Source organism: Vombatus ursinus, unplaced genomic scaffold (assembly GCF_900497805.2).
Source record: "Vombatus ursinus unplaced genomic scaffold, bare-nosed wombat genome assembly UNPS02014786.1, whole genome shotgun sequence".
NCBI classification, from domain to species: domain Eukaryota; kingdom Metazoa; phylum Chordata; class Mammalia; order Diprotodontia; family Vombatidae; genus Vombatus; species Vombatus ursinus.
The window spans coordinates 53,271,890-53,295,634 of record NW_020954564.1 but is presented as its reverse complement, the minus strand read 5'-3'; the positions used below and the strand labels follow the sequence as shown (position 1 = coordinate 53,295,634).

The window sequence follows — 23,745 nt, the reverse complement described above, 5'->3', positions numbered from 1 at the left end:
AGGATTAGAAAATGTAATTAATTAGGATTAGTTTTGGCAATTAAAAGGATTCATTTTGGTAATTAAAAGATCATTAATAACTTTGGAGAAGTAGTTTCTGTTGCATGATGAGATTGTAAGCCAGACTTCGAAGAGTTAAGAGAGTAAAAGGAAAGAAAGTGGAGGGAAGAAAAGGGTAGGAACTGAGGAGAGGTTATACTGAACCAGATACAGATGAAAGTTCAGGAAGAGGTAGCAAGAGAAAGGCTGCAGACGGCAATTCAGGGATTTGGGGAGGAAGAGGTAAGAGGTTACCAGTCATTGGAAAGGACAAGTACTAATTTATTGGAGTGGACTGGAAGTCTGAGACAATGGTGGTTGCAAAAGTGAAGGAGGTCGTCTATTCTGGTAAGAGTAATTGGGGAAGGTGGAGGTGGCCAATTTACTTTTTATTTTTTCTCCATCACAATTATCTTGAGGGTGGAGAGTGTAATATTGTAGGTGGTAATAATAATAATAGCTAGCATTTATATAGACTTTTAGAGTTTGCAAAACATTTTACATATATTAACTCATCTGATCCTCACAACAACCCTGTGAAGGAAGCGCTATTATCTCCATTTTACAGATGGGGAAACTGAGGCTGAGAGGTTCAGTAACTTGCCCAGGGTCACATAGATAATAAATTTTTTTTTTAGTACAGATAGTAGATCTGAAGCAGGTTTGGAACTCAGGTCTTCCTGCCTCCAAGTTCAGTGCTCTATTCAGTATGCCACCTAGCTGCAAAAGCAACCTAGAAGGCATTTAGTCCCAGGCTGCAGCAGAAGCAGCCTCTCTTCCTTCTTCCATCAGACTTCAAATGTGATCACTCTCTGAAAAGTTCAATGCATCAAACAGGAATATAATTACTAACTTGTGGCTTTTGATGCAAGCATACTCTGGGCTGGAGAGGGGCTGGTCCCCCAAAGGGAAATTTTTAAACATTTCCTAATGCATTTCTTCTACTCCTCCCCACAGACACAGGGACTTTCTAGTCCTGTGGTCTAGGTCTTATCAACCACACTGTCTACAAGGTCTCAGACAGGCTTTGAGTCCTGAGAGGCAGGACCATTTTTGGCTCACTCTTGGAACCCTGCCCATTCTTCTGGTGCTGGGAGCAGGCAGGTTAGGGGATAATTGGCAGATGCCCTCTGTCTCCAGTTAAGGCCTGAGCCGAGCATGCTCCTTGCCTGGCAGCAAACCCAAGTCTCCAGGCTATGCTCCTAACGATAGTGGCCAAAGTTAGAGCTGGCGGGTCGGGGTGAGAGTGGTTTAGGACATGACGCTCTTTGGGATCAGGAGGGCACAGATCAAGAGTGTGGGTAACCTCTTTCAGCCTGTGCCTTCAGGAGCCTGTTGTCTCAGCCAAACCCACAGGGGCTGCTCCCTGAAAGTTAAAACGTCAAGGGAGAGGAGGGCCAAGGAGAGGACATTCTGCTTTTGGGATCGGTGGACGCCGGGACCAGAAGAGCTCGATCCCGAATCGTACCACTCCCTCACTTCCTCTCTGTCTGCTTTGCCTCCCCTCCAAAGCCCACCCACCTCCATCCCCCCGCGCTTTGCCTTGCCTCAAGCCCTAACCTTGCCCTGAAGTCCACTTGGGATTCTCGGACTACGTCCCTTTTAGGAACGCAGGCACTGACTCGGAGATTCCGAAAGCTCGGCGCGGCGCCGCGCCCGGAAGCCCGCACCTTTGTGTCCCGCACAGCGCACCTAGGCACACCCCAGAGCTCCGGCCAGGAGCGAGCCTCTGGCCTCCGCAGAGGCAGAGGCAAAGGCTAGGGGACCCAGCTCTGGTGGACCAGTCCTCCCCTCCTCTTCTTAACTGGGCTTTGCGGAAGGAGGGAGGGAGATAAGAAGGCAGCAGCAGGCAGGAGCTGGGCGGAGTGTCCCTGGGCCCCCTCCTCCCAGGGATGGGCGGGGGCGCTATTCCCAGCCGCTCCTCGAGGCAACAGCATCACTTTGCTTGGAGTCTTCCCAGCTGAGGAGCCGGGCCGACGGCGGTGGCGGCAGGAGAGAGGGAGCAGAGGGGTGGAAGGAAAAAAGGTGGGTGGAAGGAAGAAGGAGAAGGAGGAAGGAGAAAAAGGAGAGAGGAAGGGCAGGAGGGAAATAGAGGGAAGCAGCAGCCTCTTTCCCCGGATTGCCTGTCCCACTTTCCTCCTACCCAGCCGAGTTTGTTCCCGTTGATCAGAAGCCGGGAGCCAGGAGCTGGGCGCAGGGTTGAGCTGCATGAGTCCGAGCCTGAACCGGAGCAGGAGCAGGAGCTGAGGAGAGCTGGGCTCGGCTGCACTCGCTCGAATCGGTTGCACCAGCTGGGCTAGGCTAAGCTAGGCTGGGCTGGGTTGGGCTGGGCTGGGCAAGGCTGGTGGACGCTCCCGGCTGCCCGGAGAGGAGTGAGCCGGGCGGGGGCAGGAGCGGGCGCCGCTTGAGCTCTGGAAAGAGGAGAAACAGTCGCGGAGGACAGCTCCTTGAGTACCCCTGGGCTGGAGGCGCCGGCTGCTCTGGGACTTCACCGCCTGCTGCCGCCGCCGCCGCCGCCGCCGCCGCCGCCTTCTCTACTGCTGCTACTCGCTACCACTGCTCGGTCAGGTGAGTGAGTAGCTGCGCGCCCCAACCCCGCGCGGCTCTCCCTGCTCCCCCTGCCCTCCCCCTTCCGCCTGGGGTAGGGCCGCGGCGCCCCTAGGCAGCCGGAGGAGGAGGTATGTGGCTGGCTGGGATGTGCGAGTTTCCTTCCCTCCAGCCCAGCCTTCTCTCCAGCTCAGCGGGTTTACCGCCCTCTCTCTGCTCGGAAGGGGCCCGCTGAGGCTTTTCGTGACGTTAGGCGGGCACTTTGGGGAAAGAAGGGGCGCCCGGGCTGCGGGAACTTTAAATAAAATGAAAACTCATTAAAGTGCAGATAGATGGACGAGCGCTGCCTTCCTCCGGGCTGGGTCGAGCTACCCTGGAACACACTCGCCTCTCTCAGTAAGACCTGGGGCCGGGGGGTGGGTGAGTGGAAGAAAGGTATACAGATTGAGCAGGGTTTTGGGGGGAAGAGGGGATGTGTCATGCTGGAGCCAAAGCTGGGTGGGCTTTCATCCCCTCTTCGTACAAGAGTTGGAAGCGGAGAGGAGATACTATGTCCCTTATTTCCTAGGGTTTATAATCTATAGGAAACCGCTTCTGGAGACTGAAAGCTCTGGACGCATTCGTAACCCAGGTGTTTGGCAAGGTTTTGATTTGTTTGTTTTATGGTGGGTTTTTTCTTTCAGGGAATGTGTGGTGTGGTTGGTGATGTCTTTTTAATACCAGAATTTTATTTAGAGGTAGCTGGAGGCGAAAGAGAATCTCAATAAGTAGAAAGCTACTGGGGTTATTTTCACTCTATATTTTTTCTATGTTTAGCAATTTGAGCTTTACTTACGAGATATAAATTATTGTAGTCCCTCAAGCCTTCCACATCCCTAAAAATTTGTCTTTTTCCGCGGTCCTCAAGCTGGTTTGGTGCACGTTTGTATCTAAATGAATTTGGTTTGAATTCAGGAGGGGTTCCCTTGCTCCCCCTCTTGGTTGGGTGGGAAAAGCTTAGTGAAGTCGGACCTCCGCGGTCAGGTAAGAGGCACAGGCATCTGGATGTATCTCTAGCGCTCCTTGGGCATTCCTAGCCCTCGATCCTGGGGACAAGACCCACAGAATAGGGAAATGATCTGCTCGGTTTATACCTCTGGTCGCTGCGGCGACTCAGACACTGGCGGGGTCTGGAGTCTTCTGTTCTACTATAGGTTGAGCAACAGGGCCGCTCGTTATTATGTAGTGAAGTGGAAGTTCAGGGTTAGAGGGCCTGAAGCAGTGCTATTTTAAAAAATGCCCATTTTGGGGCATACTTTTACTTTCTCCAGAAATGCTCTCTCTTCTTGAAACCTTTTTTTCCCTCCAAGTGTATCTTTTCTTCACCACACCCCTCCTTCTTTAACTAGCTCCCCCTTAAGTAGCTGTTGTTACCAGGGTACCTACAAGAACCTTCGGTGAGAGGGACTCCCTCTCTGTCTTCGGACTCGCTTATTCCTACCAGAAGAGGAAGACTTCTCTCACTCAGATCCTGTCATTAGAAGGCTGAACTGGGGTGGGACTTTCAGGCTGTAAAGGGGATCTGGGGATCACCTTTCCTTGCAAAGTGCAGAGTCACTCACTCTTCTGTTATGGCCCCTTGAAGGCCTGATGGAAGTTTTCGGATTAGTTTCCACCATGAACAGTGTGATTTATTGGAAAGAATACAGGACTGGCAGTTAGGAAACCCCAATTCTTTTATTAATATAAACTCACCATGCAATGAGGCCCTAAAAAGAAAAGGATTTGCAAATCCTTTCTTCTTCAGAGCCTCATTTGACAATCCCTTGGGGCTCTTCCAGGTCTGATAGTCAATGACAGGGAATTGGTGCCCTACCTTGAAAGTCCTTGCAGCTGAGGAATCAACAGCTGATGTTGTCTGTCTCTCAAATTGTATGTTTTCTTGGCCACTCAAACTTGAAGGGAAGGCCTATCTATTTGGGTTTTCCCAGATGTTATGGTTTCTCTAAATAGAAATGGTTAGTGCAGCTAGAGAACAAAGGGAGAGTTGCTCTTTGGTGTTGGGATCATCTGGGCCCCTCTTAGGGTTAGATGTGCCTTCACAGAGAGTCTAGAGTTTAGAGTTTTACTACCTCTTCCAGACTCCACACTAAGCAGCAGCAAAGTGGTGCAGTGCGGGAGAGGGGAACAAAGCAGTTGGAAGGGAAGTGCTGGATTTGGAGTCAGAGGACAGATTAAAATCCTATCTATGCCTTTTACCATCTGGGTGACCTTGACCAAGTCACTTAACCTCTGTTGAATGAGGGAGTTAGACTACATGACCTCTAAGATCCATCCCTTCTAGCTCTGAATCTAGGATTCCTATGATCCTTGAGGTCCCTTAAAAGCTCTCAAGATTTTGTGATTTCACATGTCCCCAGGGTGGGTGGAGTCTGAGAGACACCTAGGAATAGAGTAACCACTTTTTTTTCTCTGGGTGATACCCTGAAAGCAAAGTATCCTTTGTTTCACCTTGGACTAATGCTAGTGGTGAAAGGGGGGGGGACACAAAAGATACCTTTTCATAATTCTCTGTTCTGCCTTCCTGGTAGCAGCTTTGTGAGGTAGGAAGGATAAACACGAAGCTCCTCTTTTGAATTCATGAGCTTCTAAATTAAACTTTTACCGACACCTGCTCCCTCCACCCAGCCAAAGAGAATAGAAGAGATTCTGGGTGCCTGGAGTTCTCAGATTGAGGGAAGTATATTTGTAGAATGACTGAGAGATGGAGAGTGAATGGAAGTTGCAGCCAGAGCTGGGAGCCTACTCTGTCATTTGGCTACATAGTGACATCAGGAGCTCCAATTTAGATGTGATGCCTAGAGAATAACCTATCAGCAACAACCAAAACCCAGCCCCTGAGGAATGGATAATCAATAATTGATTAACATGAAACACTGACTGGGTGAAAAATGCCCTTCCTTTCCCATCACCCAGGCTATACCCCCTTCAGTGTGCCATTTGTGTAGTGACTTACAGTCCAAACCCAGGCCACTCTGCCCTGATGCCTCGACAGGATATTTATTTACCCAGGACCCAGACTGTGTGAGAGTGAATTATGTTTCCTAAGCATTGATTTTTTTAAAAGACCCCAAATTAAAAAGTCAAGGCTTTCTTAGCGTAAGGTCAAGGATTAATTATTTACATGGAGACATCAATCAGCAAGTGTGGATGACTTATTTATAAATCACCCAGGCTGCAGAAGGCAAGGCTCCTTCTGATTTCCTGTCACTGTCGAAACATAGAAGATCCAAGCTGGGCTCCTGTGACCTTTGGGTTTGGGGAAGATTCCTTTCTGCCAGCATCTGGAGGAAGATGCTTTGTAACTTGAGTTGCTTTCTGATGTTGCCTTTTTAATCTTGTAAGCAGAATGTCACTTGGGAAATTTCATGCATATTTGCTGTGTTTCAGTAATGAACATTTACTGATTACAGGCCATCCAGGGAATTTAGCTTTTTAAACATTTATTCAAATCTCTGTTTATGTAAGCTAATAAGTCTGGAAAAGTTCAGGAACTCACTTTTTTGGGCCACATGGTTATTTAAAAAGTGTGTTGGGTCTTTGTCTCCAGTTCATTTTTTGAGAACTGCAACATGAGATGGTCCTGCGTGGAAACTTTGTGAAGATGCATGGTGTTGCTCTCACTCACAATTAATGCCAGAAATCAATTGCCTTCCATGCTTTTTATGACTTTGCTGATCACAGACAGGATGGCACTGTAAAAGCTTTTATTGCTATGTGTTGATTACTTCTGTGGTGGGAAGGAGACAGCTGAGGAAGTTTGCTGGGAGGTGTTGGTACTTGAGAATCAAATCACAAAGGGAGCACTTCTAGGGGCAGGAGCTTTCTCCAAGCTTCTTTGAGGTCTCACTGTAGTGCTTGGTCTAATGCAGACTCTGCCTGGACTATTGGCTGGGCACCAGAGGTACTGCCTATTTATACATGTTATATGCATCTGTTTCTAATTTGGAAAAGATACAACCCAACCTCTACCTTCCCAGCTCCTCTGATTTCACTGTTGCAGAGATCTTAAAACTTCTCATCAAGAGGACATGATAACATAGCCTGGACAGAATTGTGGATAAAAGAATTCACTTTCTGAATGAATAATGAGTGCTATTAGAATCAGTAAACATTGTAGAGGGGAATTAGCCAAACCATTAGTACATAACAAGTTACACACTCAGGGTTAATGTAGTGGTTTAAGAAGGCAATGGCTTTGTCTGTGGGGTCTGCCTTGTAATGATCAGTTAAAGACGTTGTGCCAGTACATGTGGACCACTGTGGCTTTTTGCTTGTAAATGGAAATCCTTTCTGTCCAAGAGTGTCAGGATGCCTAAATGCTGGCGAGGTCTGTGCTGACAGAGCAAACTATATCACTTGAGTCCCAATACAGAAGTCTGGGCAGAAGGATTCTATACAACCCCCTACTCAGGCTGTTGTTGTCAAGTTGTTCAGACATGTCTGACTATTTGTGACCCTGGGGACCAAAGTGTGCCAGGCTCTTCTGTACAACTTCTGATCTAAGGGGCTCTTCTTCCAATGTCATACCTTTTAGCATTTTAACACTGCCCATGGGATTTTCTTGGCAAAGACACTGGTTTGCCATTTCCTTCTCAGTGGATCACCTTTTGTCAGAACCCTCCACTATGACCTGTCTGTCGTGGGTAATCCTGTGTGGCAGAGTTTCATTGAGCTATGAAAGTCCCTCCGCCACGACAAGGCAATGATCCAAGAGGGGCAGGCTACAGAAGGACTGTTTTGTATTGAGTCACACAAAGGGGGCCAAATGAAACCCATGGCTACCAACAAAGGTAAAGCTAAACGGACTAAGTAGCACTTTCTCCAGCTTCCATTCTTTTCGTATTTCTTGTCATAGACAAGAAATTGACCTCAAGATTGACCTTGAGCTAGAAGGAACCTTCAAGGTCGTTTAGTCTAGTCAAACTAAACCAGACATAAGGATCTCTGTAGGTCACATCTTAACTTAGTTTTAAAAAGTAATGTTATCGATGTTTTATTAGATTTTTATTTATTTTGTTAAATATTTCCCAATTACATTTTTGAGGGAGAGTATATCTGACACCTGATAGCCCAAGCCCTCCCCACCCATTTTACATAGGAGAAATCTGAGGCACAGGAAGGTAGCTGGGTAGCTTAATGGATAGAGTCCTGGACCTGGAGTCAAAAAGACCTGAGTTCAAATCCTATATCCGACACTTAATAGCTATGTGCCCCTGGGCAAGTCACTCCACTTTTGTCTGTTTCCTCAACTGTAAAATGTTGGATAATAATAATATCTACTTCCCAGAGTTGTTGTGAGAAGCAAATGAGATAATATGATGTGTCTCAACTTAGTGCAGTTTTAAGCTTTAATGATTTAAAACTGCACTAAGACTTGGAATACCATATTTGTAAAGCACTTTGCAAGCCTTAAAACCTTTGCAAATCTGCCATTTGTCACTATATAAATGCTACCTACCATTATTATTATTATTCAAGGTCACACAGGCAGAGAGTGGCAGAACCCAGATTTGAACCTGGATTGTTCGACCCTGAACACTCTTAGTAGGAAAAGTATGGATTGCTAGCATCAGGAGGAAGGGAAATGGCCTGTGAGAGGCCTTGCTGGTTTAACAATGTTCTTAGGTTGGTTAAAAATTCAACTTTAGTCCCAGGCTTGGGCAGGAGTTGGGGATGCCTGTGTTTGCATCAGTTGACAAGAAGAAACAATATTGATTCTCTCTCAAAAGCAACCTTTTGGAAAGTCATGGTTTGCACATACACATTCCTGGGGGGTCTGGGCTCTGCACGTGTGGGATCATACTAAGACAGCTACCCAGTTTTCACTCTTTCCTTCCTCATCTCTGTCTCCTGGTTTCCCTAGCTTCTTTCAGCTATAATTCCACTTTCTGCAAGAAACCTTTCCCAATCCTTTTTAATGCTAGTGGAAGGCTAGTGCCTTCCTCTGAGATTATCTCTAATTTATCTTGTGTGTGGTTTATTTATATGAGGTTGTTTACATGTTGTCTCCTCCATTAGACTGTGAGCTCTTTGAGAGTGTGGATTATTTTTTTTGTCCTTTCTTTGCATTTCCAGCATTTAGTACAGGGTCTAATGCATAGTAGGTGCTTAATAAATGCTTCTTGACTTGGGTGTATGTCTAATCCTACAAACATTTATTAAATATCTACTACATTGAAGACACTGTCTCATGGTAGGATGAGGGTAGGGCGAGGGTGGAGTAGAACATACATAGGCTGGAAGCCATGCTGAAGTGGGCTGGATGTCATTTGCTGAGGTATTACAAGATTGCCAGTGTTGGAGCCAGGATTGAATCCCCAGCTGATTCTCTAACTCTGCTCAGTGCCTTAACCTCCCCTTCCCTATGACTGGAATGTTCTGTTCTCTGGGGATCTGGGAAGCTCTCCTTAAGGGAGTTTGTCTGATTGTTTTAGTTAAGGCATATTCATTGATGTGATGGGCATGTGTATGAAGAACAGTATCCTGACTGACAACCTCTTTCTCCACCCCATACCCTTGTCCTTTTAGGACAAGTATCACCTTTGCATATCTCAGTTGTATAGCACCTAGGAGGGAGGGAACAAACATTTATTAAGTGCTAGGCACTATACTAAGCTGTTTACAAAAACTATCTCGTTTGATCCTCATAGCAACCCTTTATTACTGGTGTTATTATTATAGATGTTATTATTATCCCCATTTTACAGATGAGGAAACAAGGTGCCTAGAGGTTAAATGACTTGCCCAGGGTCATGCAGCTAGTTAGTATCTGAAGCCAGATTTGGACTGATTCCAGGTCCATCTCTCTGTCCACTGTGCCACCTACCTGGTACTCTTTAAGTGATATCCCAAGTGTCTTTGTATTGGATTAAACCACACTGAGATCAGACACATGCTTCTGACAGAGAACAGTGTCTTCTCCTGGCCACCTCACTCATTCCTAGGTAAGTCTTTGTATTTAAAGGCACAGAAGACTGTGCCTAGCTAAAGGACTAGAATTGGAGTCAGGAAGGCCTGAGTTTGAATCTTGCCTCAGACACTTACTGGCTTCATGACCTTGTGCAGGTAGGTCTCAGCCTCAGTTTCCTCATGTATAACATGAAGATAGCAATTATACCTACCTACTGTGTGGTTGTAAGGCTTAAATTAGGAAATATCTGTAAAGCACTTAACTAAAATTAGACTGCTATATGAATATTAGTCATTATTATTCGTCATGACCTGCCAACTGGGCTTGTTGGGGATTTGCTCTCATGAGGGAAATAGGCAGTGGTGTGCTGGTAAATATTTAACAATCAACTCTTCATATACATATATGCATATATATGTATTACCCATATATATCATATATATGACACACTTTAAAGTTTAATCTGAATTATTAACATAATCTCCATCACCTTCTAGATAATTAACAAAACAGTAAGTCAAGCCCTGAGTTGTAGAATGCCAATTTCCAAGGTGCAAATGTTCACCCTAAAAATTTAACAGTTGACTCTGGGTTTAAGCCACCTCCAACACACCATTGGTAATAGGGGATTAGATGCAAGCAGTGCTGAAAAGGCAGTATCCTAATCCTGATAGAACATTATTTCCCTACAGGTCCCTCAAATTCAGCAGCTCTCCAAGGTGCTGACTCTGTCCTTTAACCTCTTTCCCCCCCCCCCCCACTCAAATAATAATGATCTTTCAGCACATTCAGATGTTCTTGGTGTTGACTGGTTATGTGAACTTCATCCTTGTCATAAGCAGCAGAGTAGTGTTATTGGAAGGACACTGGATGTGGAGTCAGGATACCTGGATTTGATTTCTGACTCAGCTTCTGACTAGCTTTGTGACCTCAGGCAAGTCAGTTTTTCTTTCTGGACCTCAGTTATGCCATTTATAAAATGAGGAAGTTTAGATTAGATAAGATGAAAATACCTTTCAGCTCTAAAGCCCTATAATTTTGCGAACTGGTCTGCCCCAGGTATCCATGTTCTCTTGATATTCTATTAAATTTTCTGGCTTCTGTGACCCCCATGCTTCATATGCCTTCACTCCCTCATCCTGGCTCCCCGATTTGAACTACATGATCTGGTATGACATCCTTGTCACAAAGGAGTCAAAGGTAAACTGGTGGTCTTTCTTTGCTTTTCCCTTGATATACTCCTTTCCTTTCATTTCTTCCTCCTCTCCTCTCCGTTATCCTTTGTGCCCCTCCCTCATGCTTTCAGAAGTATAGTGTATAGATTAAGGAAGGTGATAGTGGTACTCTTCTCTGTCCTCTTCAGAACACATATGGAGTATTGTTCAGTTTTAGATATCACATTCTAGGAAACATAGAGACTTTCCCTTTTTCTTTTTTTTCTTTTCTTTCCTTTTCTTTCTTTCCTTCTTCTTTCCTTCCTTCCTTTGTTTTTTTTTTTTTATGACGGGGTCTCTGGATCTTGCTTTGGCCATGTCACTCACAGGATGATCCTGCCAGCGACACACGTTGGAGTTTTTGTTCTGCTGTATTTTGGACCTAGGCTGATTCTTACTTCCTAGAAACAACTAGTTAGCACAGTAGATAAAGTGCTGTAGCTGGCCAGGAAGACTCAGATCCTGCCTCAGACACTTCGTAGTTGTGTGACCCTTGGTAAGTCACTGAACTTCCATCTGCCTCAATTGCTTCATTTGTAAAATGGGAATGTTAATAATAGCACCTACCTCCCAGAGAGGATAAAATGAGATAATGTTTGTAAAGTGCTTTGCAAACCTTAAAGCACTATATAAATGCTAGTGATGGGATGATGATGATAATGATGATGATGATGCACCCTGATGTTCTCCTGTCTTCTGGAGTTAACCATATTGGTATCACACACCTGATCTCCTTAGTTTGCTGCAGCTCAGAACTCCCAAGCTCAGCAATCCTCCAGCCCCAGCCTCCCTGGATATCAGGTGTAGGCCACCACAACCAGCTACACGAGTCCTTCTTAAAATGGAATGTGTCTAAAGAAGGATGAACAAGATAGCAAGGGGACTGGAGACCATACCATATAAGAACCAGTTGAAAGAACTGGGGTTGTTTAGCCTGGAGAAGAAAGACTCCCAGAGAAGCAGGGAATCTGATTGCTATCTTCATGTCTTTGAAGGATTTGAAAGGCTGTCGTGTGGAGAAAGGAATAGACTTATTCCACTTGGCCCCAGAAAGCAGGTCTAGGAACAAGGGATAGACACCAAAGAGAAGAGGACTTCAACATTTCCAACTGCCTAACATTAAGAACTGTTCAAAAACAGAATCAGTTGGTTTAAAAGGTGATCATTTTGGATCACCAGAGATCTTCAAACAAAGGCTAGAGGACCACTTATCATGGATGCTATAAAGGGGATCCTTGATTAGGTCGGGTCGCCCTCTGAGGTGGATCCCAAAATACTGAGATCTGTGATTGTTCTTTTCTTCCTTCCCTTTTGCCCTTCTCCCTTGCCTGGACCCCATTCCCACCTATTATCCTATGACCATTCTATATCTCCGCCTCTCCCCTTCCCCCATCCCTACTCCCACATTCTGGTGTCTCTTCTGGCTAAAGAGGTTGCTTGGCTGTAAGCTCATTCAATTTCCCTTCCTTTCTGTTCCTGCTTTCTGAAACATTCACTTCTTCCTAACCCAGCTCACGTTTTGGCTCACCTTCTTCTGCTCTGGTCATTGGGATCTTGGGCAGATGGAGTGATGAGTCACCCTGCCCTATTCCCACCCCATCCCTATTCCTGGCTGTGTGTTTTGAGAAGAGGAGGCTCAGAGAGACATTGAGAGTGTGCGTCATGTGGTCCAGGTCACAATGACCTTGTCCTGTCACTCATCACAGTTCTGGGCAGGCTCCATGGGGAAGATGAATGCAGGCCTGGCTATTCCTCATCCTCACATCATGGCTGGGAAAAATGTGGGGCGAGGAGAAGGTGAACCAGGAGGAGCTGAGCTGATGGACTGAGAAATCTTCACCTTCTTTCAGCCTTTTAGGTAACCCTGGTCCTTATTAGCAGAATCATAGGCTCATAGATCTAGAAGTGAAAGGGACTTCAGAGGTCATCTGGTCCAACTGCCTCATTTTACAGATGAGAAAACTGAGATCCAGGGAAGGGAAGTGATTTGCCCAGTTCATCAAAAGAGTAAGTATCAGAGGTGAGATTTGAATCCAGGTCCTCTGATGCCAGTCAATGCTTTTTTCACTATGGTGTTCCTATCCCCTAGGAGTTTGGTCTAACCTGGGCTTTCCCCTAGTTTGACTAGACAGATGCTCTTTAGCCAGTCCTAGGTGTGACTAGTGAGGCCTCTTGGAGTTTACTCCTTGGTTTGGTATGTATGTTTTGTATGTTGGGGTGGGGTTGGAGGGCTGAGGATTACATTGTGTGTGGCGGGGGGGGGGGCAAAGATAGAATAAGGTTTAGTCTCCTGGTCTGCTTTGGGGTAGCTGTAGTCTACTGTTCTCAACCCTAAAATGTAAGGATATTTTCAACATCTGCAACAATGCAGTGTTTAAAACAAAAGCTTCCCATCAGATTATCTGCTGAGCTGCAAAGCACCATGCTAGGCACCTCAGAGAGCTTTCCTCAGCCTACTAGGAATGTTATCAAGGAAACAAAACACATCGAATGACGCAAACCACCACAGACAATTTGTCAGAAGGGTTGAAATCCCAAATGCAAAGTGACACTCTAAATCAAGGCCCTACTAAGACATGTGACCTCAGATAGAAAATATTTGCACAAAAAACTCCCACCATTTGGTAGAATTAATTAATATTATATAGACAGTCTACACTGATTGAATTCTGTGGATAATCCAGTGGCCATTCTCATTGTAGCTTTTTCCAGTCTCTTTCATGCCTTTGTGTCTTTGTATGTACTATTCTCTTCCCCTTGGGGTACCTGCCCCCATACTTGTGTCCATTCAAATTCAATTTATTCCCCAAGTCCCAGAATGAGTCCTGCCCTCCTCCCCACCTCCATGCAACCTCCTATGATTGCTGCAGCTATCATTGAGGTTTCCCTTTCCTGGCAAGCCTAACCCATAGCATTTTTTATTTATTCTGTATTTTTAGTAGATATCAAAAATCCCCATTTTTTATCTCCTATGGAACCTAGCTCTGGGTACAAGTTGGTTTTCAGGTAAGGTCAAATGCAAACTCCTCTGTTTGGCAGTTAAGACCATTCACAACTTGATTCCAATCTACCTTTCCAACTGCATCACACGTTACACCCCTTAGGGTTCTTTATTCTGGTTAAACTGACCTTCTGCTTATTCCTCACACAGGACATGCCATCTGCTGTCTCTCTCTCAACACCTTTGTACTAGCTATTTATCTCCCATGCATAAAATATATCATCTCCTCATCTCTGCCTCATAGAACCTTTTATTTCCTTCAAAACTTTGCTTCTATCACCTTCGACTCGAATCCTTTTTTAGGGGGTAGGTAGGTGGTGCAGTGGCTAGAACTCCAGCCTTGGAGTCAGGAGGATCTGAGTTCAAATCTGGCCTCAGACACAAAACACTTAGTAGCTGTGTGACTCTGGGCAAGTTCCTTAACCCCGATTGCCTCACCAAAAAGCAAACAAACAAATCCTTTTCTAATTCCACCCTCCACATCCCAATAATTTTTCTTCTATTTAATTTATATATAGTCTATAAAATACATTTAATTGATATCTTTTGTTTTTACATCACCTCCATTTCCTGTTCTATCTTTTCCCCAACCTTCTCTCAGAGAATCTTCTCTTATAATAATTTTTTAAGAAGAAAAATTTTAGTAAAACCAACTATGTATTGGAAAAGTCCAATGTTCTATACAGTGTTCTGCACCCATAGTTTCCCAATATGGTACTGCAAAGAAGTGGTTAAGGGATATTTTTTCATATCTCTTCTTTGAGGGAAGCTTGGTCGTCATAATTTTGTGGCATTCAGTTTCAATTGTTTAATTTTGTTCTTTTCATTTGCATTGTCGTGGTCATCATCTATTATTTCCTGGTTCTATTTACTTTATCTTGTATCAATTATTATAAAGCTTTCCATGTTTCTCGGAATTCTTCATATTTGTCATTTCTTATGGCACAGTAATATTTCATTAGTTTCATGTGCCACACTTAGTTTAACTATTCACCAATAAATGGGCATCTACCTTTTTCAGTTTTTTGCGACCACAAAAGTGCTGTTACAATGTCCATTATATATATGTAAATTTAGTCTCACTGATAGAACAGGAAGGAAATATTTCTTTTTTTCTTTTTGTATCCCTAGCCTCTAGAACATGTAATAGGTGCCAGGTAGTAGCGCCCAGCATGCAGTAGGTACTCAATAAATACTTGATTGATTGGCTTAAATAGAATAATCCATTTTGCTTGTACATATAGATATTCCAACTAGTTGATATTCAGTAACTGGACAATTGCTCACTCCCCGAAATGTGTCTCTGGGCATTGCTATTCTCTCATGCTCTCTGAAAATCCTTTGAGCTCAGATTATTTCCCAAGTACATGTGAATTTGTATTTCTCCGGGGCAAGTCTCATTTTGCTATTTCCTGCCTGCAGTTCTGGCCTCTTTGCTTTTATTGACATTAATCTTCCTTCTGCCATTATGCACACTGCCACTATTCCCACATTTTGGGTCCTAGCTATTCTAGCAAGAGCAGTCTCTACAAAGGTGATTCCACTTCTTATGACTCCTCCAGATTCTGAATGAGAACCTTAAACTCAGGCCCTACCCCTCACCACAGCCACCACAGCTCTTCCGCCTCTGGCTTTCCCATCAGCTCTCACTAGGCAAGACCGTGTCCTCCAAGCTCCTTGACCCACACTTACTATCATCTTTCATTAGTGTGAAAAGTAGACTCAAAAGAACAATATGTACAATACCTGCAACTGTCCGCATGAAAACAAGTTTAGATGGTAACAAAATTCAGATAAAAACAATAGACAACCTTTATGCTAATTTATTAAAGTTAAGGCACACATCTTTTCTTTTAACAAATGGCAAAGTTACATGTACCCTTTTATGCTGGTTTTCCTGCCTGTTTGGAGGATTTAATTGTGTTTGTCAGGGTTTGTATGATGTGTTAAAATAAAATTGATCAATTTAAAAATAACAACTCCCATCACACCTACACAGAGCTTTAGCAGTTACAAAACACATTTGCATCCATAAGATCATAGATATAGACTTCTAAGCAGGGCCATGCTGGAGCCAACTCTTACCAAGCCAAATGTTAGATTTTTAGTGCAAGAATTTATACCTCAGAAACTGGCAAATGCTACAAATCAGGACTTGATTTATTGTTTTTGTGGATTATCTAGACTTAGTAATGGAGAAAATATGAATAGTGCAGATAAAATTTAAAAGTGGGTAGTGCTTACATTCCCACCCCTCCCCCCCTTCCTTAGTCGAGCTGGTTGTCAAACATTTACCAGAACATTGCTGGCCAAAAGGGACACCAGAAGTCATCCCAAGGGTGGCCCACATGTGCCCCTTTAGGTCCTCAGGTGTGGCCTTTTGACCGAGTCCAAGTTTTACAGAACAAATCCTTTTATTAAGGGGATTTGTTCTGTGAGGTTTGGATTCAGTCAAAAGGCCACACTTGAGGACCTAGAGGACCACATGTGCCCTCGAGGCCTCAAGGTTCCCCTTTCCTGATCTAGTCCAAACTGTCATTTTACAGAAGAGGGAACAGAGACCCAGAGAAGTTAAGTAACTTGCCCAAGGTCACACAGGTAGTGAAGGTCAGAGGCAGGATTTGCCCCATCCTTTGACTCCAGAGCCAGTGTTCCTCCATTGTACTTATCTCATTTAGTCTTCACAAAATCCCTGTGAGGTCAGTAGAGAAAGGATCATTATCCCAATTTTAAGGATAAGGAAAGAGGGTCAGAGAGGGGAGGAGATATGTGCTTACATCCCATCATCCTCTGGATCCATTACATCTTGAGCTTACTTAGGGAGTACATTGCAACAAGGGCTTCTATCCTGCTTTTGATCATCCTCTGGACTTCTGGAATTGTTTCTCTTGCCACCTCTTTTCTTCCCTAAGACATTTTAAGCCTGTGTTTGGAGGCAGGATGTGCCACTCACAGAAAGCAAAATACCTACTTTAGTCATGACCTCATTGACCCTTGGTCTTTTAGTATTTAAGATACGAATATTGGAAACCTCATCATATGCTGATGCTTTTGCCTTTTTTTCTTAAAAACTGAAGGCTATAAAAACCAAGGAGTCTGGTTGGTCAGACTCCCAGTCATTAACATTTCACTGCATCTGCCTGCATCTTCTTTGTCTCTTCCTAAACTTGACATTCCTCTTTTCCCATAGACTCTCCCTCCACCGCTCCAGAAAGGAGGGAGCCAAGAAAACACACAGTACGTTGCTCCCCATGCAGTGACCTTCCTGCTGATTATAATTCTCTGGGCTGTCTGGGGCTGGTTAACTCCAGATGGTAAGGTGAAGGAGTGCCAAGGTCAGAGGCTCATTCCTGTGTGGGTCTGGTAGCTTTGTTAAGCCCTTAGTAAGAGAGTGGGAATAAATCAGGGCAACTTCTCTCCACTAGGAACAAAACAACTCAAGTTACATGTCCTATGAATTGTGGGTCATCTGTGTTTATATATAAAAAGTGAGATATTTTTGTGTAGCAAGAGGTAGCAGTACCAGGGATAACTGCTTGATGGTCCACAAGTGTTGCATTGGGATGTATGACATATTAAAAGGCCTAGAGGAAGGCCTCCAGAACATGTCTTTTGGGAAGGAAGGAAGGAAGAAAGGAAGGGAGGGAGGGATAAGATGGAGGGAGGGAGATGGAATGCCAAATTCTAGGAATAGCAGGTGGGTGAGACATGTGAAATAAATCTGAAAAGGTAATCTAGAACTAGATTATGAAAGGTTTTTAAAATTAGGCTGTGAAATTTGTGTTTTATCCTAGGGGCAATAGGAAATATTGATATTTCTCACACAGGTGAGTGATATGGTCAGATCATGCAATGTATTAAGAACATTATTTTGGCAGCCGTGTGAAAAATGGATTGGAGTGACTAGAAACTAGGAGACCAGTTAAAAAGCAATTGTAATAGTCCAGGCAAGAGAGAATTACCTAAACTAGGGTAGTGGCCTTGAGAATAGTGAGACAGGATCACATATGAGAGATGTTGCAGAAGTGAAAAGCGACAATATTTGGCAGCTGGTTTGTATATAGGAGTAAGAATGAATGAAGAGTCCAAAATGATTCTAAGGTTGCTCACTGGAGTGAGTCAATGATGCCTTGACTGAAGTAGGGATGTTTGGAGGAGGGTGTTTAGAGGGGAAGATAATGAATGTTGTTTAATCATATTGAGTTTGAAATGCCTGTGGGACATCCAAGAGCAGGTGTCCAGAAGGAAGTTGGTAATATGAGACCAGTTCAGGAGAGAGATTAGGACTGGACGTATAGACTTGGGAGCCATTTGCATAAAGGTGACAACTGCATCCAAAGGAGCTGATGAGTTCACCAATGGAGAGAGAGAGTAGTGAGAGAAAGAACAAAACTCCGAGCCATGGGGGACAATCATGGTTAGGAGGTAGCAAATGAATGATGATTCAACAAATGAGGTTCATTACAGACATTCTTCTCACCTCATGGGCTCTCCCCCCACAATTAGAGAAGGGGAAGCCCCAAGAAGAGACTAAGAAGGAGGGAGAGCAAAGTCACAGTAGCCAAGGGAGAGGACAGTATCTACCAGGAAGGGGTGACAGCATCCAAAGCTACAGAGGGATTAAAAACAACAGATTTGACTTGCTCAAAATACTAGGAATAAAGGTCTAATCAAAGTCATGCTTTGGCAATCCAGGAAGGCTTTCTGGAGAAGGTGAACTGTGAGCTAGTATTCCAAATCAAATATGAAAAAGAATTTGGACCAGATTGAAATACCCTTGGGGGGGGTGAGGAGGGATGCTGGAGGTATACAAAACACCTGGTACTTTCAAACAAGGCCCCCAAGTAAGAGCCATGAAAAATGCCTTTCTGAGGTGTGTATGTGAAGATGGAGAAGCTAAAGAGAGTTTGAAAAAGCAGTACTGTCTTTTTGTTTTGTTTTGAAGACAAATTAGGAAGGTTTGCATTCCTTTTGTGATAACTAATATGAAAGGCTTATTAAAGTTTTTTATTTTTTTTTTAAGCTCTCAATGCTTTCTCTAGAATTGATTTGAAGACTTGGCAGATTTAAAGAATCATTCAGCAATGTTTTTATGGATCGATGCTAATTTGATGCAACAGACCTGAGCACAGTGCCAATTGAGTGTCAAACCAATATTAACTGCATGCTTCTCTCCCAGTCTTTGCGGATGGACAGCTCATAAAGATGCAAACTTGACAATTATTAGGCTTCTCCTTGGCGACTTCATATGAAATGTTTATCAAAAACTACATAAATATCCCTATTCTTTGGATCATCAAGAATCTCTGGGAACTCTGAGGCCTGGCTCCTGGTGTTTAATGTCTCGTTGAGCAGCACTTTAAATACACGTGTGCACGCGCGCACGCACACACACACACTGGCAGTGCTATGCAGGAAATATGTAGCTTTGGTGATTAGAATCCAAAGTTCATCAATAAAAGGAAGGCATACACAGTCCTGCAAGATCGGAAGCCACCTGGGAGGGTAGTTGGTCCCTCTGGATGTTTATTTGAGATGAAGAAACCATCAGAGAGGCCATGCTGTGGAACTCTGGGGCTCAGATTTCTCTGGAGTCACAGGATGCACTTAAGGAAAGATAACAAGCTGTGGTATAATAGATTAAATTGTCAGTAGAGCCCTGGCCAGTTAGCCAGATGCCCCTCTCCTCCCACAAATGTTGGCATTCCAGTAATCTGTTCTTTGCCCTTCCAAACTCTAATGACTACCTTTGTTTACTTCAAGAAAACAAAGAGCCTAGGTGATGGAAGCTTTTATGGCTGAGGGGGGAAGGGAAATCATAAAAAAAACCTCTTGATCCCTTCTCTTTTTTCCATCTACTCTCTGAATTTGATTATTAAATTTTTGCTGGAGGTCAGTAAAATGCTCTCTCTTCTGAAGGATAAAATTACCACAAGTAGATTCAGATCACTTCTTGTAATTATCATTGTCTGTCATCCCAACTATGGGTGCTTATCTGGCTCATTCCAAGTCAGGTGGAATAAGGCAAAGTTCATCTTTGGGTCAGATTTAAGACAGAGGCATCCAGGACTTCTGAGTGATTAAAGGGAATCAATTGCCTTTTTTCCAATCAAAGAGGTGTTCTGGCTACATGCCATCCAGGTGAGGTGTAGCAAAAGAATGTTCCCAAAGACCACCTTCAACTTGCATACAACAAGGTCCCTGGAACATAGAAATCTCTGTTCCACAGGCTTCCCAGAATTTATTGGGTGACTGGCCCTGATTTACTAGTAAAATAATCTAACTCTGGTTGTAAGGGCCTGATATAAGGTCAGTAGGGTTGAACCCTTTTCTAATAAAATGTACATCTTCCCACCCAGTTTCTCTTCCCTTTCCACCCTGGAGAGGAGCCTTCTTCTAGTCAGTTTTGGTATTTTTTCCTCATCACTGTTCTTCTGACCTTAGTGCTGCATAATGATACTGGAACTTTCATAGTGGGAACAAGGGAAGAGGATAAGAATGATTCAGAGGAAGGTCTCTTTCTCATGAAGAACCGATGGTACTACAATGACTCTTTACCTTGGAGACAGTCTTTTCTCCATCCAAATATGGTCAGTGTTCTTCAGTTAAGAAGTTAGAGGGACTTGTAGAAGAGTGTGTAAAAATAAAAATGTCAAAATCCATAATTTCTCCTGTCAGTGAAACCTGGTGATGCTTCTCATTAGGAAGAAGTAAGCCAATGGAATATATTATTTTGTACACCACTCTTAATTCCTCACTTTTCATGATCTCAGTATTAATTACCAGCATTTAAATGAAAAATACGGGAGAAGGATGAGAAAAGTATACCAGACTCTTTAATCACAAAGCTTTGTGGGGCATTTTTCTTTCTTTCTTTTTTTCAGAGAGAAATTTGATCTTGGGCAAATGTCAGGGCATTTTTTGAAGTCTGTGTTACAATATCAGCTCGTTGCAAGCACAAAGCTTCATCTGGATTTCATAAATATTGTATGGGGCTCCATCACCGTTGCCTTCCTCATCACCATCTCTGGCTAACTCAAGAGCCTATCTTTTCCTCTCCACCTCCCCCTAACCCCCACCATCACACACACACACACACAATCGCAATCCACTGCAGAGTTGTCACGAAAAGCCAATTGGTGATATTTCAATCAGAATGTTCTTATAACAAATTCCATTCAAATTCTCTCTGAAAGGGAGTTAAGGTTTCATCCTGCTGCTTAGAGAGTGATATGCTAAATCCCACTCCCTGGGACCTGGCAGCCATCCAGAGCTTTGTAATTTATAGTTCTCCTTCCCAATGCTGACGGTGACCTTGGAACCTCACTGCTAGGGAGATTTCTTAAGTTCACAACACCATCTTCCATTCTCCCTTGTGAAATCCCTGCCTATCCCTGATTGCCCCACCAGAATCCAACTGGTTACATTACACAACAAAAAACAAGGTTGTAAACAGAGTCTGATTAATACATCAGGGGCTGTGAAGAGCTCCATGGCAGGTAATTGGGAGATTGTTTGTTGCTGGTGACCTTTCCTCTAAAATTTATGTTAGCAAGTAAACAGCCAAAAATTGCATTTAAAGGTGGTTTATATCTGACAGAAACTATTAGTTGGCTCTGGCGCACTTCATATCACAAGTACTCCCTAAAGGAAGGGAGGCAGGTCCTCCACCAGAGTCCGGAGCTATTTCTAGCTGAGGAATAAACAAAACAGCTAAAATTCCTAGTTTTGCAGATTCCCATCAGTGGCTGTATTGTCGAATACTTAGTGATAACATGTAAAAGAGGTGAATGTGCACAATTATAATCTACATGGGTCTTTGTGACAGGGTGACGGGGTTCTTTAAAGGAGGACACTGAAGACATGTAATTAAGGGAAGTTATAGTCTCTTGATGATTGATGTAAACGTGACCCTGAGATAGGGGGCTGTCTTTGGTGTCAAAGCAACAGGGGAGAGCAGAACATCATGCCCTGCATCCTTATTGCCAGAGTTTGTCAGCCAAGCCTGAGGGGTATTTGGAAACCACAGAAGAGAGCTCATTCGATAGGTTCCTGAAACCAGAATTCATCTTCCTAGTTTTCTGTTTCTTCATTCTGTACTGAGAATTGACTGGTTTCCGAGGGGTATATCTAAGGAGGCAACAGGGTACAGATCATTGGTTTGAAGAATTGGACATGATGCTGTCTGGGGTCCCTTCCTGGTCTAGATCTATGGTTTTGGTCCCCTATGATTTCTAAGAATGGAAGATCTTTTTAGGAAAACAAGGAGGGGAAGAGAAAACACTACCCTGAAATTTCTCCCTGCTCTGTTTTAGTTGTAGGGATGAGACCCCCTGGGATGGGATGATTCATTCTATGCTTCCTTTGGATACAGTAAGTCTGTCTGCTTTGTCAGCTTTCCTAAGAATATGGTACATTGCGTGGAAATTGGATGCTAACAAGATCTGCATGGATAAATTAGACTCTTAACTTTTTATGTTATTACAAAATTGGAATGGACTCTAATGACAGTAAAAATTAATGTTCTGTTTCAGATAAATGGCACAGACGTTGTTGAATTCTCCTGATTAGCCAACAAAAATAAAGCTGTGGCACACAGCAGAGGCTCTCACACCTCCATCTCGATGTAAGCAGCTTTGTCTTAAACACGTGAACAGTTTAGAAAAAGAGCGTGTCTGCCTTGAAAGACATATCATTAAAATGACAAGGGGAAGTGTGTCGCTTCTGAACAGTAGGGGACCAGCGTCCTTAGATGAATTCTCTGTGTTGCCTTTCTGGCAATCAGGTCCAGAACTAGGCCTGCCATCTTCAGGAAGCCTTCCCTGACTGCTCTAGCTCAGAGTGATTTCTCTTTCTCCTGAACACCCAAAGCTGTTACAGTCAATACTGTACAATGTAGAACTTGCTTGTAAGGATTTTTGTTCTCTGCCATCTAGCACAGTACCTGGCACATAGAAGGCATTTAATAAAGGCTCAATCACACAGCTATCTTTCCATCTATGGGTAAGTTCTGACTCCCAGCCAGACTGTAAGCTCCTGAAGGGACTGTATATTGTTTTTACTGATCCCCTCTGCTTGACCATCTAAGAGATTGGGTTTGGGTGGATGAAACAGAGAAAATGACTGGGTGAGATTGGTGGTCACTGAAGCTGACCCAAAACATCTGACCTGAGGCTCAAGTTGTTCCAGTGGGGGTCCAGTCAGTAACAATTCAATTCAAGAAGCACTTATTAAATGAATGTATATGTAGAGCCTATATCAGATTGCACGCCATCTTGGGATGGCGGTAGGGGAGGGAGGGGGAGAAAATTTGGAACTCAAAAGCTTATGGAAGTGATTGTTGAAAACTAAAAATAAATTAATTAATTAATATAAAAAGAAGTCTTTATTAAGCACTTACTATGTGCTTGGCAATATACTAGGTTCTAGGGATACCTAGACAAAGACAAAATGGTTTGCTCTTGCTCTCGAGGAGATTATATTCACGGGGAAGTAACAAACAGATCCCCAGTGCCTTAATCTTCTTCCCAGAGTCACATCATAGATTCAGCAGGGGTATGGTCACCCCTTATAGAGAACAAATTGGGTCCCCTCTCTATCTGAGTTAAGCAAGAGCTTAGCCCACGCCCCCTTTAAAGAACTTGCTTCTGTCCAATTACATAATGATTGGAGGTCTGGTCAATGACATCTCTGTCCTTAAATAGTGAGTCAGACTCTGAGAGATTTGCCATCAAAGTAATCATTCTATCCCTAAATATGCCTTATTTCATCTGGGGGATTGGGGAAGATGAGTGAAGGAATAGAAGTAGAGTCTATGTATACTTCCTAGTTAGATGTTAGCATTTCCCCTAGGGAGAAACCTCCAAAAGTCGTTATGGGGGAAAGGTGGGAGCTAGAATCATCCTAGAGTGAACCTCCCCCAGGTGAGATTTCCACTGAATTTTGAGGGATGGGTCAGGCTGCCTTGTCGCCAGGAGTAGCTTGCATTCGTT

At 43.7% G+C, this 23,745-nt stretch overlaps 1 protein-coding gene across 1 annotated transcript in view; it reads left to right on the top strand.

Moving 5' to 3' along the window:
• The first annotated feature begins 2,566 nt into the window (after nt 1-2,566).
• LOC114047189 (carbohydrate sulfotransferase 8-like) overlaps nt 2,567-23,745 on the top strand; it is a 205,688-nt gene continuing 184,509 nt past the window's right edge. The window contains exon 1 of the mRNA XM_027867996.1: nt 2,567-2,607. The gene's annotated coding sequence lies outside the window, so the exon portion shown is untranslated. The remainder of the gene's footprint in view (nt 2,608-23,745) is intronic.